At 47.8% G+C, this 18511-nt stretch overlaps 1 long non-coding RNA gene across 1 annotated transcript in view; it reads left to right on the top strand.

The window, feature by feature from the left end:
• Positions 1 to 13412, top strand: part of LOC134936449 (uncharacterized) — a 111578-nt gene extending 98166 nt beyond the window's left edge. Inside the window, exon 3 of the long non-coding RNA XR_010180495.1 lies at positions 12942 to 13412. This is a non-coding gene — a long non-coding RNA (uncharacterized LOC134936449). The remainder of the gene's footprint in view (positions 1 to 12941) is intronic.
• Positions 13413 to 18511: the final 5099 nt, after the last annotated feature.

Below are 18511 nucleotides of genomic sequence, written 5' to 3'. Positions count from 1 at the left end.
CGGCTGGGCCCAGCTCGGACAAACCCATGCAAATTAACCGATCCCGACTGTCTCCGGAGGAACGACAGCGTCGTCGTGAGGGTAAACTTTGCCTTTACTGTGGAGCCGCAGATCATTTCCTTAAGTTTTGTAAATCCCGTCCAGGAAACGGGCAGGCCTAGCTTGTTCCGGAGGAGTCAAGTTGGGGGTCACGACTAAATCTTCTCCAATTTTGGATTGTATGCTTCCTGTGTCTTTAATCACCAATTCAGTCTCCAAGTCTTGTGAAGCCCTGTTGGATTCGGGAGCTGCGGGGAACTTCGTTTCTTCCTCCTGTGTCCAAAGCATGGATTTAAAGGTACGGCCTATCGAGCGGCCTATTTCGTTGACGGCTATCAACGGTACTAGAATTTCCAAGGGTCTCATAACGTTGCGCACGGAGCCAGTTAAGCTGCAGGTCGGGGCTCTACATCAAGAATGTCTGGAACTCTTGGTGATTCCGGAAATGCATCACGATCTGGTCCTTGGAATGCCTTGGCTCAAAATTCATAATCCCCACATTGACTGAAAGTCTTCTCAAATTCTGTCTTGGAGTTCTTTTTGTCAGGCTAACTGTCTCACTCCCATTTGTCCACTCCGTGTCTCTTCTAAGTCGGATGAAGAGCATATTCCGGAGGCGTATCAAGGGTCCAAGGATGTGTTTTCGGAACAGGCGGCTGATCAGTTACCACCTCATAAGCCTTGGGACTGCCCTATTGACCTTATCCCAGGGAAGATGCCACCCCGTGGCCGCACATATCCTCTGTCACTTCCCGAGACTCAAGCTATGTCGGACTATATTAAGTCCAATCTGCTCAAGGGATTAATTCGCCCCTCTTCCTCCCCTGCTGGAGCGGGCTTCTTTTTCGTGAAGAAGGACGGGGGGTTGAGACCATGTATCGACTACCGCGGCTTAAACGATATCACCATCAAGAATAAATACCCCTTGCCACTAATCACAGAGTTATTTGATAGGGTTCGTGGCGCCCGCGTTTTCTCCAAACTCGACTTGAGGGGAGCTTATAATCTTATACGCATCCGAGAAGGGGATGAATGGAAGACCGCCTTCAATACCCGGGATGGGCATTCCGAATACCTGGTGATGCCGTTCGGCCTTAGTAATGCTCCTGCTGTCTTCCAGGGATTCGTCAACGAAATCTTCCGAGACATGTTATATCAAAGTGTTGTGGTATATTTGGACGACATACTGATTTTTTCCAAAGATCTTCTTGAACACAGGACTCAAGTCAAAGAAGTGCTCCACCGTTTACGAGAGAATCATCTCTATGCTAAGCTCTCCAAATGTACCTTCGAAGTAACATCAATTTCGTTCCTCGGTTATATCATCTCGGGGACTGAGCTTCGCATGGATCCGGAGAAGCTCTCTGCCATTCGTGACTGGACTCAGCCTCTCTCTTTAAAAGCAATACAAAGATTCCTGGGCTTTGCGAATTACTACAGGAAATTCGTTAGGGGTTTCTCCACCATCGTTGCACCCATTACTGCCTTGACGAGAAAGGGCTCGAATCCGAGTTTGTGGCCTCCCGAAGCCATTGAGGCTTTTTCCCACTTGAAGTTAGCTTTCATGTCCGCTCCAGTTCTCCAACAACCAAATTTTGATGAACCTTTCTTCCTAGAAGTTGACGCATCTTTGGTCGGAGTTGGGGCCGTTCTCTCTCAGTACTCCTCAGATAAGAAATTACATCCGTGTGGCTTCCACTCTCGTAAATTCTCTCCGGCCGAACGAAATTACACTATTGGAGACCAGGAACTTTTGGCAATTAAATCTGCCTTGGAAGAGTGGAGATATCTCTTAGAAGGGGCCCAACATGTGATTACCATTTACACGGATCACAAAAATTTGTTGTATATCAAATCCGCACAATGCTTGAATCCCCGCCAAGCGAGATGGGCACCTTTCTTTACTCGATTTTCTTTTGTTATCAAGTACCGGGCCGGGACTCTCAATACTAAAGCGGATGCACTGTCCCGTTCACAAATTTCCACAGACGAGGATGATTCTTTCGAGCGGAGTTTAATTCTAAATCCAATTTCTGTCTCCGCTGCTTCAACTACTCCAGCTCCTCCTCCTGGAAGAATGTCCGTACCAGCTAGATTCCGGCCGAGAATACTACAGTGGGCCCATATCTCCAAGTTTTCCGGTCATCCCGGTGCCCAGAAGATGTACAAGTTTCTGCAAAGATCTTACTGGTGGGACACCATGAGGAAGGATGTACAGGATTACGTTAATTCTTGTCCACAGTGTACACAACATAAATCTCCTCGCCTGCCTCCTGCTGGGTTGCTTCGTCCTCTGCCCATTCCTGTGAAACCCTGGACTCACATTTCCATGGACTTCATCACTGACTTGCCCTTTTCCAAAGGTTGCAACACCGTCTGGGTGATCGTCGACCGTTTCTCGAAGATGGCGCACTTCGTTCCATTGACTGGACTGCCGACAGCTCCTAAACTAGCCCTACTATTCATCTGAGAACATTTTTGGTTGCATGGGTTGCCTCAGGCAATAGTCTCTAATCGAGGGGTACAGTTCACCGCAAGGTTTTGGAAAGCCCTCTGCTCGGCCTTACAGATTAAACTTAAGTTTTCATCCGCCTATCATCCCCAAACGAATGGTCAAACGGAACGAGTCAATCAAGATCTAGAGACTTTCCTTCGCCTTTATCTCTCCCCTTCACAGGACAACTGGGAGGAGTTGTTACCTTGGGCGGAGTTTGCCCATAACCATTCATTTCATTCTTCCACTGGTGAGTCTCTGTTCTTCGTCAACTATGGGTTCCATCCACGAGTTCCGGAATTACCAAGTCTTCCGACAGAAGAGGTTCCAGCTGTAACGTCCACTCTACTGCACTTCAGACAAATTTGGTGTAGGATTCATGCTAGTCTTAAAAAGGTTTCTGTCCGATACAAGTTCTTCGCCGATAGGAAACGACGAGCCGCTCCTCAATACAAGGTTGGTGATAGGGTATGGCTGTCCACACGTAATCTCCGGTTGAAGGTGCCCACTATGAAGTTTGCTCCAAGATTCATCGGTCCTTACCCTGTGCTACAAGTCCTGAATCCTGTGGTCTGTAAGTTGGGTTTACCTTCTCACCTACGTATTCCAAATGCCTTCCATGTTTCTCTTCTTCATCCTCTCGTCCTTAATCGTTTTCATTCAAAGTCCTCTAGCCCCACCTCAGTGGAAGCTGAAACAGGAACAGACTTCGAAATCAAAACAATTCTGGACTCTCGTTACCTTCACAAGAATCTGCAATATCTGGTGGAATGGAAAGGGTACGGTCCTGAGGAGAGAAGTTGGATAAAGGCTTCTGAGGTCTCGGCTCCTCGACTACTCCGGATTTTCCATTCTAGACATCCTACGAAGCCAGGAAAGTGTCCAGGGGCCACTCCTAGAGGAGGGGGTACTGTCATACCGCCGCCGCGGCCGCCGGCCTTGTCTCTCCGGGGGTGCTGGCTGTCCGGGCGGTCGTCCTCGCTGGCGGCCTCTGCCTCCCGGCGCTCCGTCCGGCGCCCGTAGTGTGGACGTCGCGGGTGCGCCCGATGTTCACTAGGGACGGGTGACGTCATCGGCGCTCCTCCAATCAGGTGCTGGCGGGAAGTACAAATTCAGACGCCGGGCAGAGCTCCGGCGCCTGAGTATCATCGCTACTACTACTGTACCTGTGATCTCCAGAGCGCCGTGCCTCCAGCATCTCCGTGCCTCCAGCATCTCCGTGCCTCAGCACCTCCGTGCCTCAGCACCTCCGTGCCTCCAGCATCTCCGTGCCTCAGCACCTCCGTGCCTCAGCACCTCCATGCCTCCAGCATCTCCGTGCCTCAGCACCTCCGTGCCTCAGCACCTTCGTGCCTCAGCATCTCCATGCCTCAGCACCTCCGTGCCTCAGCATCTCCATGCCTCAGCATCTCCGTGCCTCCAGCACCTCCGTGCCTCAAAGCACCCCAGCGTCTCTAAGCGCCTCAGCGCCTTCAAACACCTCAGGACCTCTAGCATTTCAGTGCCTCTAGCACCTCAGTGCCTCTAGCACCACAACATCGCTCACGGTGAGCTTTTGGTACTCTCCACCAATTCATCAGCACCTTTACAAGTCTTGTCTTTCAGGAGACCTTCAAGCACCCACCCGTGCCTTCTGCCTACCGTCCTAATCCTGCATGAGGAAGACCTACATCCGGCCATCTCTGCTGCGACCCAGTAGCGGTTCCTCTTCCCGGTCACCGGAAGAAGCCCCGAGTCCACAGCACTTCCAGACCAGGTCAGTGATAGTGGTGATCAAATGCTCCCAACCTCCCCCCCCCACCTGTGGGACAGTATCTGAATAGCGGGATTGTCCGGCTGGAATCGGAACAGTTGGCAGGTATGCAATCATAACAACACCACGTAGCATACCACTCAGGTGCATCAATAATAACTTGCTGGGATAGTACCGCCGATGCTAACACTATCCACAAATTGCCCCCTCGTTTATATTGGCAGACCATGTAGATGGTATGAGTGGCAGCAGTGTGTACTGGAGGTCAGTCCACATGATAGATACTGTAACTTAACCAGGTCTTAGGTTTATTAACCAGGCACAAGAGGTTAATGCAGCAGGTATGTATAACAGGTACACAGACACAGTCCTGTATATAATATATGTAGCACATCCAGCTAGGAACATAAAGGTTAGTGCAGGCGGGGTCAGACAGGTGGGAGCACACACCTGTGTCTGTACATACAGCGGTGGCAGTGGAGTATGCACACTGGTGCTATACATGGTGTGGTATAGTGATGGTCGTGTAGTGGGGTCACTGGCTTCTGTAACGCTCTCTCACTGTGAGTATACTGGAGACTCTCAGAGGCACATCTTTCCAGCATGAAGGACGGAGCTGAAGAAACGTGGACACGGACATCCAGGGGTCCTAATGCCAGTGACAGAACTAGCAAGTGATGGGCCCAGGTGCAAAAATATGCTTTGGACTCCCCACCCCCGAAGCCTCTCCCCAGGGCCGGACTGCCCATTTGGCACTACTGGCAAATGCCAGAAAAAAGAAAAAAATCGTGAAAAACTCATGTCGACCTTTTGACCTGTCGACCTTGAACATGTTGACCTAGAGACCTTGTCGACCTAGAACCCCTGTCGACCTAGTTACTGTTGACCAATAGTGGTCGACCTAGATAGTGTCGACCTAGTTACTGTCGACCTATAGACCGGATCCCGGTTGCTGGTGCTCCGGTGTTTCCTTAGCTTTTACAGATGTTTGTGATGCACTCTCAGATGAGGAGTGAGAAAGGGGACAACATAGTGTATACCTTTCATAAAACATGGTTTAATTATTCCTCTAAGTGGCTGTTCTCACTGCTGTTGGAGAATAATGAGCTTTGGACATTTATTTACAGTATATCCTGATATCTGTTGTGGTACTTTTTTTAGTGTTTTGAGAATACAGTACATACCAATTACAATAGGGGCATGATGTATAAAATGAACCCTAATACAGACAAGAAGGAAAAAACAAGGTTAGAAATATTATTAAAACAAAAACCGTAAGTAGGGTCTTCTCAGCTGTAGTACTATTTCTTTCGTGGTCACCTCACCACTTCCTCAGACTTGGCCCAGCCTGAGAAACACTTCATACTGTACAAAATATATTTTGTTTCGGTTAATAATTGTAACATGAGCAAACAGTGAAGGTTATTTATGTAGTGCTCTTCCTAGAATTGGGGCTACTTGTCTCATGTCTTATCATCAGCCAGATCACACTCAATATGGCCACCACTAGCCCTCAGCTTTCTATGTTGTGTACTAAATAAAAGTTGAAATTGCAATGACTGTGAGAACATTCATTTGCTTATATCCCCCCACGTCCTCCCAACATAGTGGAAGAATGAAGCTAATACCTATATCAGGGACGAGCAGAGCCTCCCATGTCATACTCCCTGTCAAACTCCTGAGATTTTATATAAAAATGATTCGTTTAATACAAAGAAGATATATAGAACATAAACGTCTTCTTTGTTTATTGCAATCTTTTTTTATAGCTAACACTCACCAGCTTTGTGGAGATCCCTGGAGCTGCAGGAAGATGAGAGATGAGGCAGCAACAGCTCTACCTCGGATCTACAGTCAGATACAAACTGCTTTGCAGACCTGGGTGTGGGGCTGCACCACAGTCAGTAATGCTGCACAGAAAGGGAGCATGCCTCTGCGTGTGTGTGTGTGTGTGTGTGTGTGGGGGGGGAGGGGGGGGGGGGGCCTTGTGCACTGATTGACAATTGAATGTGTCATGTGACCAAGAAGTGCTCTGTAGTCAGAGCTCAGTCAGCAGCAGCAATAGAAGACACAGGGATGCAGGTAGGAAACTCAATGGACACTGTAGATTAGTGTAGTGAGGGTAGAGTTACAGTGACTAGTGGGTGAGACAGGGTCCCAGTATTTAGGGGGTAATTCAGACCAGATCACTGCTGTGCAAGCGCGACAGACCGCGGCAACGGGGAGCGCCGGTGAGCAACGGGATGGTGCGAAAAATCCGAACGCACAGGCCATTACAAGGAGATTTACAGGAAGAGGGCGTTTGTGGGTGGCAACTAACCGTTTTTAATGAGTGTCCGGAAAAACGCAGGAGGGACCAGGCGTTTGGAGGGAGGGTTTCTGACGTCAGCTCCGGTTCAGATCATCGCAGCACCTGCGTAAGTCCTGGGCTGAGCAGAAACTGCACAAACTTATGTTTGTGCAGTTCTGCAACACATGCGATCGCACCCCTGCGCACAGCTAATACCCTCCCCCTGTAGGCGGCGACTACCTGATCGCCGGGATGATAAAAACGCACCATAGCGATCAGGTCTGAATTACTCCCTTAGACCTATGTGTGCCTCTCCAGCCATTCACCTCACTGCACGTCACTGGCCAAGATGCACTTCCACTAACTATATTATCCTTTCAATATTTGGTCAAAGGTTAATGTATGTTTAATCCAGTGATCTAATACTAAAAATAATGATTGACATTACACTAACCTCAGGTGTCTGCATGCTGGGAATGGTGGGAGATCTGTGCACTGTTTGTTCCCCTTTGGTGAGATTAAAAAAATAAATAAATAGTAATTTCTGTAAATTTCAAAGGTCAAAGACGAATTCTGGAAATGATGAGTCTCCTTATTTCAGACATCAATTAGAATGTGCAATTAGTATAACGTACAAGGAAGTTCCGCTGTGTAACACATTTGCTGACAGAAAGCCTGCAACCCTTATCTTGTCATCAGACTCACGTTCTATAGTGATAGCATCTTTTATAGAGAGAGACGAGTAGACAAAATTCAACGTGTCTGGTAACCACAATGTATGGAGTTTGTTTAGACTTGATTGTGAGTCACGGCGGCTGAGCTGAAGTCCTCTATATTGAGCAGAAACAGGTTCCTCCAGGGCTTCTGAGTGTGGGAGGAGAAAAGGCTTCCAGATAGCCAGAATATCATGCAAAGAATGCTAATCTTCAGCAAATAGTTTATGCTGTACCAGCATTCTGTAAAATTACAACACAAGCCATGGTATTTTACAGCAGGACATGTCGGGGCGGGTGCAGAGTTGGGCTTGTGCCAGTCTGTATATCTTAAACCAGGCAAAATGATGCTGCGTATGGACACATGCGTATGCGGGTAGATAGGTAGGTAGAATCTGACATTGGCAGCCACTTACCACTGAAGAGGTGGATGGAGGAAGGCAGAGGCGCTCTAATATAAGCAAAGTACAGTAGGTGCGTGTTCTTGTGTTAGAGAACAGATGCAGTCCCGCACAGAGATGCATGTACGTCTGTCGGCGGCGGTGCCTGTGAGCTGGAGGGAATATACATGACGGCTAATGATGGTTGCTTCTTATTGGCTGGTTGCAGATTCCCCTCTGAAGCTAATTGGTGTTTTTTTTTTTTTGTAATTGGCAGGACATATATAGGGAAATTTACTAAGCTCCCGATTTTGACCGAGATGGTATTTTTTCTTCAAAGTGTCATCTCGGGAATTTACTAAACTCAAATCACGGCAGTGATGAGGGCATTCGTATTTTTATTACGGCTGTGTAGTAAAAATACGAATGAATACACCATCGGTCAAACGCGGCTGTTTAGATCTAGAACTCGTCATTTACTAAGCATTCGTATTTGAAATCTCTACCGTGAAAATGGATTTGCGGCCGGAAAAAATTACTAATCGTACAAAAAGCCTAAAAAAAAGTAGACCTGCTTTTGAGAAGCGTGTTTACATGTGTTGTCAATTCTACATTAGTCACACCTGACTTTTTGGACCTTTAAAAGGGGCCCAAGCACATTTTTCACCACTCTCAATCTGAAATGGCTGCTACTGTGTGTAGTACTGCTGTCTTGTTTGCTGGGGGATACCTGACACTGCTCCATGAGGCTACAATAAACCCTGGCCAGGAAAATCAACAGGGTAAGCAGGTTGTACATGTTCCGCGTAGGCTGGCCATGGCTTGTTTTTTTATTGGGACTTTAAACGATAACAAAATTGCTGATGACCATGTTATACAGATCCTCAGACTAACTGTAATTAATTTTTTCCCTCTGTATGACCTTGTCAAACTGACCCTAGACCCTGAGACAGTACGCTCTCGCTCTGTCTCAGGCCTGCACAAACTCCTGCCTGTGTTGCACTTTATGGCTACCGGCAGCTTCCAGCCTGTGACTGGCGATGTAATTAGTATCTCACAGGCCACCTTTTAAAAATATTTAATTCAGGTGAGTTAAAACATACATACACGTCTATGTCTAAGTGGTGCTTCTGTAATGTAATAGAAAACAGTATTGTATTGATTACAGGTCATGACACTCACCTTTAATTTTTGAAGGGCCACTCAGGTTTTGGATGTCTTGGATGGCTACATAGATGCCTCTCTCTGCTTCCCTACCCAGGAGTCGCAGTGGTATGCAGTCAGGGTAGCTTTATCTGATGTTGCGGCCATGGACAATGTGCTGGGTGACATAGCTTACACACATGTTGAGTTGAGTACACCTAGGGGCAGGCAATATATTTCTAACAATCCACATCTGGCCCAAGACACTAATGTGCATGTGGTTTGTGGAGCTAATTAAACAATACACATATTGCGTGTTCACAATTTATTAATTTTAACACACAACTTTTTGAGACCAATCTAAAAGAAAAAACACTGTAATGGTCAATATATTCTGACCGAACATTATTAATGTTTTTTTCTTTGTGTGCTGGGTGCCGAGGATTGTGCTGGCTCGTTGGTGCGGGTTCGACTTGAGCATCGGACTGGGGAATGAACTGGGGTGTGGCTTGGTGTCGTTGTCCCAGAACTAGATGTGGCATGGTGTGATGCCAACACACTAAGGCTTTGGCTTAGATTGTTCAAGCTTGCTGTGAGCTGAGTGTTAGCGGCAGTGTTGTTAGCTATTATGCGTGAGAGGTTGTCGTTGATCATTTGGTTGTGTTGTATGATCTGTATAAGTGATTGTTGCTGCCGCTGCTGATCATCCAAGATGCGTTGGAGGTTTGACTGCATTTGGGTGTTGTCTGCCCTCATCTGTTCCATGGAGTTCGCGATTCGGCCCACCTGCACTATAAGTCTGCCTGAGTTGCGACTCAGTCTAGGCAAATGATGGGGCAGACTTGACAGGTATTGGCTGTGGGTGTTGAGGCTTGCGCAGTATTGCGCCTGTTGTGACGACCAACGGCTCCAAAACTCAGGGCCCATTTGTGTGTCAACTTGTGTTGTGCTCAATTGGGGGCTGTGGGATGTTTGGGGTGGTTGGGGTATGTCCTGCGGCGTGGTTGTCTGAGTCGGATCGATGGGCTGCAGGTGGAGTGTGAAGGTCTCCTGGTCACGTTCCTGCTGGGCATCCTCTGTGATGATGCCTGGGTCTGTATGGGGTTGAAGATAGCCACTATTTAGTAAATATGTAGCATTGGTCTTACTATAGCTTTACCTCAACATGCATTACTTCTTAATATTAATGTTGTAATTGCTAAATAGATGGTGGCATAAACTTAACTATGTTGCTCTCCTTTTTTTAAAAATATGTGGCTTCTAACGTTCACTACTCTTTTTTTTTTGGGGGGGGGGGGGGGATAGTAGGATTCTGAGCCATAATTACTGTTTAAACACGAAGAACTCTAACAAATACAAAGTACTACATTTACATATTGGGTATGAAGCTTCCTTTGGAACAACCAGGGCCGTTTCTACAGGCGTGCGAGCCGTGCATTTGCACGGGGCGCCCACTGCGGCTCATGCTGCCAGCAGCTGCATTCAGTATTTTGATTCCCCCCTCCCCTCCGTTTTACTCCGCTCGCTGGGCGGAGCTATGCATTGTGACGCGGTTGCGTCCCGACGTCATGACGCCGTGACGTCATGACGCGAAACGCCGGCGGTTTAGGTAGACGCCGCTGAGGAGCGGGTGGGCGCCATTGTAAGTCCGTCAGGCGCCAGGGGCAAGCTGAGCTGAGGACGGTAATTTGGCTGGCAGTGGCTGTGTGCTGATGGTGGAGCGGCTGCGGAGGATTAGCTGTAGGCCGCATTTCAAAGGTAGCGTAGCACTGACAGACTCACTGACCACGCTTATTCTGCAGCCAGCAGTCTCTCACTGTGAGAGACTGTTGGCTGCAGAATAAGCGCGGTCAGTGCTCTGGGGGGCGCCTCACAGTCACACTGCTGGCTTGCTGGGTTTTTTCTTAGGATGGATTTGTGTCTTTTTCCAGGGAGGGGGGGGGGGGGTGTAGGTAAATGAAGGCTATAGATAGGAGCCTGCAATGTATTTCTCCACCCTTTTTTTTGGGTGGAGGGGGGGGGGGGGATAAATTGCAGGCTCCTATTTATAGCCTCCATTTACCTACCCCCCCCCCCCCCCCCCCCCCCCCCCGGAAAGACACAAATTCTCCCTGAAAAAAAAAACACAGCAAGCCAGCAGTCTGATTGTGAGGCGCAGTGCCGTTTCTAGCGGCGGGCGAGCCCGCCGTGGCACTTTGTGACCACTGCTCTCCTCCCTCTCTCCCCCCCCCGAGCGCTCCTGCTCGGGGGGCGGGGCTTCGCGGAATGACGCGTTTGCGTCGTGACGTCACGACGCAAACGCGTCATTTCGCGAAGCCCCGCCCCCCGAGCAGGAGCGCTCGGGGGGAGAGAGAGGGAGGAGAGGAGGACTGGAGATAACCATCGACAGAGGAGGCGGCCGGCGCGCGGGACCCGAAGAGCGGCAAGTTGTAAGTATTCATTCTCTCTCTCTCTCTCTCTCCCCCCCTCCCCCCACTTGACACCTGCCGCACTGTGTAAAATGGGGATACCTGCCGCACTGTGTAAAATGGGGATACCTTCCGCACTGTGTAAAATGGGGGCACCTGCCGCACTGTGTAAATGGGGATACCTGCCGCACTGTGTAAAATGGGGACACCTGCCGCACTGTGTAAAATGGGGGCACCTGCCGCACTGTGTAAAATGGGGGCACCTGCCGCACTGTGTAAAATGGGGGCACCTGCCGCACTGTGTAAAATGGGGGCACCTGCCGCACTGTGTAAAATGGGGATACCTGCCGCACTGTGTAAAATGGGGATACCTGCCGCACTGTGTAAAATGGGGGCACCTGCCGCACTGTGTAAAATGGGGGCACCTGCCGCACTGTGTAAAATGGGGATACCTGCCGCACTGTGTAAAATGGGGATACCTGCCGCACTGTGTAAAATGGGGGCACCTGCCGCACTGTGTAAAATGGGGGCACCTGCCGCACTGTGTAAAATGGGGGCACCTGCCGCACTGTGTAAAATGGGGGCACCTGCCGCACTGTGTAAAATGGGGGCACCTGCCGCACTGTGTAAAATGGGGACACCTGCCGCACTGTGTAAAATGGGGACACCTGCCTGCCGCACTTTGTAAAATGGGGACACCTGCCTGCCGCACTTTGTAAAATGGGGACACCTGCCTGCCGCACTTTGTAAAATGGGGACACCTGCCTGCCGCACTTTGTAAAATGGGGACACCTGCCTGCCGCGCTGTGTAATATGGGGACACTTGCCTGGTGTAATGTGTAAAAAGGGGACTTTTTTATTTTTATTTTTTCCCCCTGTGGTGGGTGTGATATCAGACGAGGCCACGCCCACTGTAATGAGACCACGCCCATTTCAATCAGGCCACACAGCCTTGTCGGGAGCGCACGCGCCTTCGGCGCGCGCATGCTTTTTTTCTGGCTATATGGGGGGGGGGGGGCACGCAAATTTTTTTTTATAGCAATGGGGGGGGGGGGCGCATTTTTAAATCTCGCACTGGGAGCCAAATTGTCTAGAAACGGCCCTGGGAACAACACACACAATACAATAAATGTGTTGGCCAATACACTCATACATTGTTCAAGGCAGTCAGTGGTCTGCCAAAAACTAAAAAAAATATAGTGGCCTAAAATGTACACATTAACAATGGCTGAAAAAGTATTAAGGTGCCCTATGTTTATAAGTGGTGTTGTTGGCCATGCAAAACAATTGGATGAGACTTAACATTTCTGTTGTTTTTTTACTCCAAAAATTGTGTCAAAAATGTGTTGATAAGGCCAACATCCCATCTGACAATTATCCATCTATAAATACCTTAACACCATCTGCTTGTTGTTGATGATTATTGCAAGGATGACTGGTCATTAGTGTATTATAATTTTCGATGTACTAACAGTGGGGCAGATGTATAAACCTGGAGAAGGCATAAGGAAGTAAAAAAACAGTGATATGTGCAAGGTGAGAAAGGCACAAGGCAAACAGATCCAATATGTACATTAACAGTTGTGTTTGTTTTGTACTGCTGCCTTTATCACCTTGCACATATCAGTGTTTTTTCACTTCCTTATGCCTTCTCCAGGTTAATAAATCAACAACACTGTTTGTTTACTTATTTACACGTAATTGTTATGTTTACTCACCAGACAACTGAGTGGATTGTGGATCCTCACTTTGGGGGCTGGCCAATAGAGCTAGTGGTGGCACGGCCGACACTGCGGAGATGCGCCGTTGGGGTGGTGATGCTGGTGCTGGAGCCTCAAGACGGCGTCTCTTGGGTGGCCTCATTGCCACAGTAACCGAGCCCTGTGATGGGCGCCTTAGTGTAGGTGGATTTGCCGAAGAAGAACCTGTGTGATAAGATAATCATTAACATTTTGTGTTTCTATGTGTTTGCAGAATATGTGTATACAGTTAAATCTTACCGGCATTGCCACCATCTGCATCTCTTGGCAGTGTTGGCTGTGGCCTGGCTGTGCTGCTTCTCTGGCGTACTGTAGAAATATGAAGAATGACCTTATGAACATACTATTTTGGTGATATGTTTTTGCAAATTCCTTATTGTGATGTAAACATATGTGGTACCTGATGAGAATTAAACTAAACGATGCTTATGCTTTTCTGCCTGACGTCATTGGGTGCGTATTCTTTAAATTAGCATAAATTATGCAAAAAAAAACAATACACAAAGGCGCATAATGCAAACAATTATACTACTTAAAAACAAAACGTTGTAGCTTGACACAACCACAATATTGAACGCTAAGGTCCCAATTTGGGATAATAATAATAAAACACTAGTCCAAAATATCTTGTAAAAATTGGAAACATCACAACCAAATATGCAATCAAAAACACATCAAGCACACAAAGGGCAACCCATAACAACACACAATAATCATAAATGATATGAAATGTATTTACAAAAAACCTTTGTTTAAAATTTGAAAAATTTAAAGCATTAAAACTAGTGATGAGCGGGTTCGGTTTCTCCGAAACCGAACCCCCCCGAACTTCACCTTTTTCACAAGGGTCCGAGGCAGGTTAGAACCTTCCCGCCTTGCTCGGCTAACCCGAGCGCGCCCGAATGTCATCATCCCGCTGTCGGATTCTCGCGAGATTCGGATTCTATATAAGCAGCCGCACGTCGCCGCCATTTTTACTCGTGCATTGGAGATGATAGGGAGAGGACGTTGATTGGTTTACTATATTTCTTATTTGTGGGGAGGATTGGGGAGCAGCTGTTAGGAGGAGTACAGTGCAGAGTTTTGCTGATAAGTGACCACCAGTTTTTATCCGTTCTCTGCCTGAAAAAAACGCTCCATACCATGCTCAGTGTGCTGCATAATATATCTGTGCTGAGTGCTCACACTGCTTAATTGTGGGGACTGGGGAGCAGCAGTGCAGAGTTTTGCTGATAAGTGACCACCAGTTTTTATCCGTTCTCTGCCTGAAAAAAACGCTCCATACCATGCTCAGTGTGCTGCATAATATATCTGTGCTGAGTGCTCACACTGCTTAATTGTGGGGACTGGGGAGCAGCTATAGCAGGAGTACAGTGCAGAGTTTTGCTGACAGTGACCACCAGTATACGTTGTCTGCCTGAAAAACACTCCATATCTGTGCTCAGTGTGCTGCTTTATTGTGTGGGGACTGGGGACCACCAGTATAATTAATATTATATAGTAGGAGTACAGTACAGAGTGCACTGCTGTACCTACCTCTGTGTCGTCGACTCGTCATCCATTAAGTATACTATCCATCTACATTCTATACCTGTGGTGCATTTTAGACAGTTTTGCAGTTTGCTGACACAGTGTCCACCAGTATACTATATATACTGTAGCAGTACGGTAGGCCACTGCTGTACCTACCTCTGTGTCGTCACTCGTCATCCATTAAGTATACTATCATCTACATTCTATACCTGTGGTGCATTTTAGACAGTTTTGCAGTTTGCTGACAGTGTCCACTAGTATACTATATATATACTTATAGCAGTACGGTAGGCCACTGCTGTACCTACCTCTGTGTCGTCACTCGTCATCCATTAAGTATACTATCCATCTACATTCTATACCTGTGGTGCATTTTAGTTTTGCAGTTTGCTGACAGTGTCCACCAGTATACTATATATAGCAGTACGGTAGGCCACTGCTGTACCTACCTCTGTGTCGTCACTCGTCATCCATTAAGTATACTATCTATCTACATTCTATACCTGTGGTGCATTTTAGTTTTGCAGTTTGCTGACAGTGTCCACCAGTATACTATATATAGCAGTACGGTAGGCCACTGCTGTACCTACCTCTGTGTCGTCACTCGTCATCCATTAAGTATACTATCCATCTACATTCTATACCTGTGGTGCATTTTAGTTTTGCAGTTTGCTGACAGTGTCCACCAGTATACTATATATAGCAGTACGGTAGGCCACTGCTGTACCTACCTCTGTGTCGTCACTCGTCATCCATTAAGTATACTATCCATCTACATTCTATACCTGTGGTGCATTTTAGTTTTGCAGTTTGCTGACAATGTCCACCAGTATACTATATATAGCAGTACGGTAGGCCACTGCTGTACCTACCTCTGTGTCGTCACTCGTCATCCATTAAGTATACTATCCATCTACATTCTATACCTGTGGTGCATTTTAGTTTTGCGCAGTAAATATAGTAGTAGGCCATTGCTATTGATACTGGCATATAATTCCACACATTAAAAAATGGAGAACAAAAATGTGGAGGTTAAAGGGAAAGATCAAGATCCACTTCCACCTCGTGCTGAAGCTGCTGCCACTAGTCATGGCCGAGACGATGAAATGCCATCAACGTCGTCTGCCAAGGCCGATGCCCAATGTCATAGTACAGAGCATGTAAAATCCAAAACACAAAAGTTCAGTAAAATGACCCAAAAATCAAAATTAAAAGCGTCTGAGGAGAATCGTAAACTTGCCAATATGCCATTTACGACACGGAGTGGCAAGGAACGGCTGAGGCCCTGGCCTATGTTCATGGCTAGTGGTTCAGCTTCACATGAGGATGGAAGCACTCATCCTCTCGCTAGAAAAAAGAAAATACTTAAGCTGGCAAAAGCACAGCAAAGAACTGTGCGTTCTTCAAAATCACAAATCCCCAAGGAGAGTCCAATTGTGTCGGTTGCGATGCTTGACCTTCCCAACACTGGACGGGAAGAGCTTGCGCCTTCCACCATTTGCACGCCCCCTGCAAGTGCTGGAAGGAGCACCCGCAGTCCAGTTCCTGATAGTCAAATTGAAGATGTCACTGTTGAAGTACACTAGGATGAGGATATGGGTGTTGCTGGCGCTGGGGAGGAAATTGACAAGGAGGATTCTGATGGTGAGGTGGTTTGTTTAAGTCAGGCACCCGGGGAGACACCTGTTGTCCGTGGGAGGAATATGGCCATTGACATGCCTGGTCAAAATACAAAAAAAATCAGCTCTTCGGTGTGGAATTATTTCAACACAAATGCGGACAACAGGTGTCAAGCCGTGTGTTGCCTTTGTCAAGCTGTAATAAGTAGGGGTAAGGACGTTAACCACCTCGGAACATCCTCCCTTATACGTCACCTGCAGCGCATTCATCATAAGTCAGTGACAAGTTCAAAAACTTTGGGTGACAGCGGAAGCAGTCCACTGACCACTAAATCCCTTCCTCTTGTAACCAAGCTCCTGCAAACCACACCACCAACTCCCTCAGTGTCAATTTCCTCCTTACCCAGGAAAGCCAATAGTCCTGCAGGCCATGTCACTGTCAAGTCTGACGAGTCCTCTCCTGCCTGGGATTCCTCCGATGCATCCTTGAGTGTAACGCCTACTGCTGCTGGCGCTGCTGTTGTTGCTGCTGGGAGTCGATCGTCATCCAAGAGGGGAAGTCGGAAGACCACTTTTACTACTTCCAGTAAGCAATTGACTATCCAACAGTCCTTTGCGAGGAAGATGAAATATCACAGCAGTCATCCTGCTGCAAAGTAGATAACTCAGGCCTTGGCAGCCTGGGCGGTGAGAAACGTGGTTCCGGTATCCATCGTTAATTCAGAGGCAACTATAGACTTGATTGAGGTACTGTGTCCCCGGTACCAAATACCATCTAGGTTCCATTTCTCTAGGCAGGCGATACCGAAAATGTACACAGACCTCAGAAAAAGAGTCACCAGTGTCCTAAAAAATGCAGTTGTACCCAATGTCCACTTAACCACGGACAAGTGGAGCAGGGCAGACTCAGGACTATATGACTGGGACAAAGAACAGCAGCGGCGCACCAGTAGCAGCATCTCGCAAACGCCGACTCGTTCCTAGGCAGGCTACGGTTTGTATCACCGCTTTCCAGAATAGGCACACAGCTGACAACCTCTTACGGCAACTGAGGAAGATCATCGCAGAATGGCTTACCCCAATTGGACTCTCCTGGGGATTTGTGACATCGGACGACGCCAGCAATATTGTGCGTGCATTACATCTGGGCAAATTCCAGCACGTCCTATGTTTTGCACATACATTGAATTTGGTGGTGCAGAATTATTTAAAAAACGACAGGGGCGTGCAAGAGATGCTGTCGGTGGCCTGAAGAATTGCGGGCCACTTTCGGCATTCAGGCACTGCGTACAGAAGACTGGAGCACCACCAAACATTTCTGAACCTGCCCTGCCATCATCTGAAGCAAGAGGTGGTAACGAGATGGAATTCAACCCTCTATATGCTTCAGAGGATGGAGGAGCAGCAAAAGGCCATTCAAGCCTATACATCTGCCCACGATATAGGCAAAGGAGGGGGAATGCACCTGACTCAAGCGCAGTGGAGAATGATTTCAACGTTGTGCAAGGTTCTGCAACCCTTTGAACTTGCCACACGTGAAGTCAGTTCAGACACTGCCAGCCTGAGTCAGGTCATTCCCCTCATCAGGCTTTTGCAGAAGAAGCTGGAGACATTGAAGGAGGAGCTAAAACAGAGCGATTCTGCTAGGCATGTGGGACTTGTGGATGGAGCCCTTAATTCGCTTAACCAGGATTCACGGGTGGTCAATCTGTTGAAATCAGAGCACTACATTTTGGCCACCGTGCTCGATCCTAGATTTAAAACCTACGTTGTATCTCTCTTTCCGGCAGACACAAGTCTGCAGAGGTTCAAAGACCTGCTGGTGAGAAAATTGTCAAGTCTAGCGGAACGTGACCCGTCAACATCTCCTCCTTCACATTCTCCTGCAACTGGGGGTGCGAGGAAAAGGCTAAGAATTCCTAGCCCACCCGCTGGCGGTGATGCAGGGCAGTCTGGAGTGAGTGCTGACATCTGGTCCGGACTGAAGGACCTGCCAATGATTACTGACATGTGGTCTACTGTCACTGCATATGATTCTCTCACCATGGAAAGAATGGTGGAGGATTATATGAGTGACCGCATCCAAGTAGGCACGTCAGACAGTCCGTACGTATACTGGCAGGAAAAAGAGGCAATTTGGAGGCCCTTGCACAAACTGGCTTTATTCTACCTAAGTTGCCCTCCCTCCAGTGTGTACTCCGAAAGAGTGTTTAGTGCAGCCGCTCACCTTGTCAGCAATCGGCGTACGAGGTTACTTCCAGAAAATGTGGAGAAGATGATGTTCATCAAAATGAATTATAATCAATTCCTCCGTGGAGACATTCACCAGCAGCAATTGCCTCCAGAAAGTACACGGGGACCTGAGATGGTGGATTCCAG

Source organism: Pseudophryne corroboree, chromosome 6, assembly GCF_028390025.1.
Source record: "Pseudophryne corroboree isolate aPseCor3 chromosome 6, aPseCor3.hap2, whole genome shotgun sequence".
Taxonomy (NCBI): Eukaryota; Metazoa; Chordata; class Amphibia; order Anura; family Myobatrachidae; genus Pseudophryne; species Pseudophryne corroboree.
The sequence above is the reverse complement of the archived record's forward strand: the minus strand, read 5'-3'. Positions and strand labels throughout refer to the sequence as shown.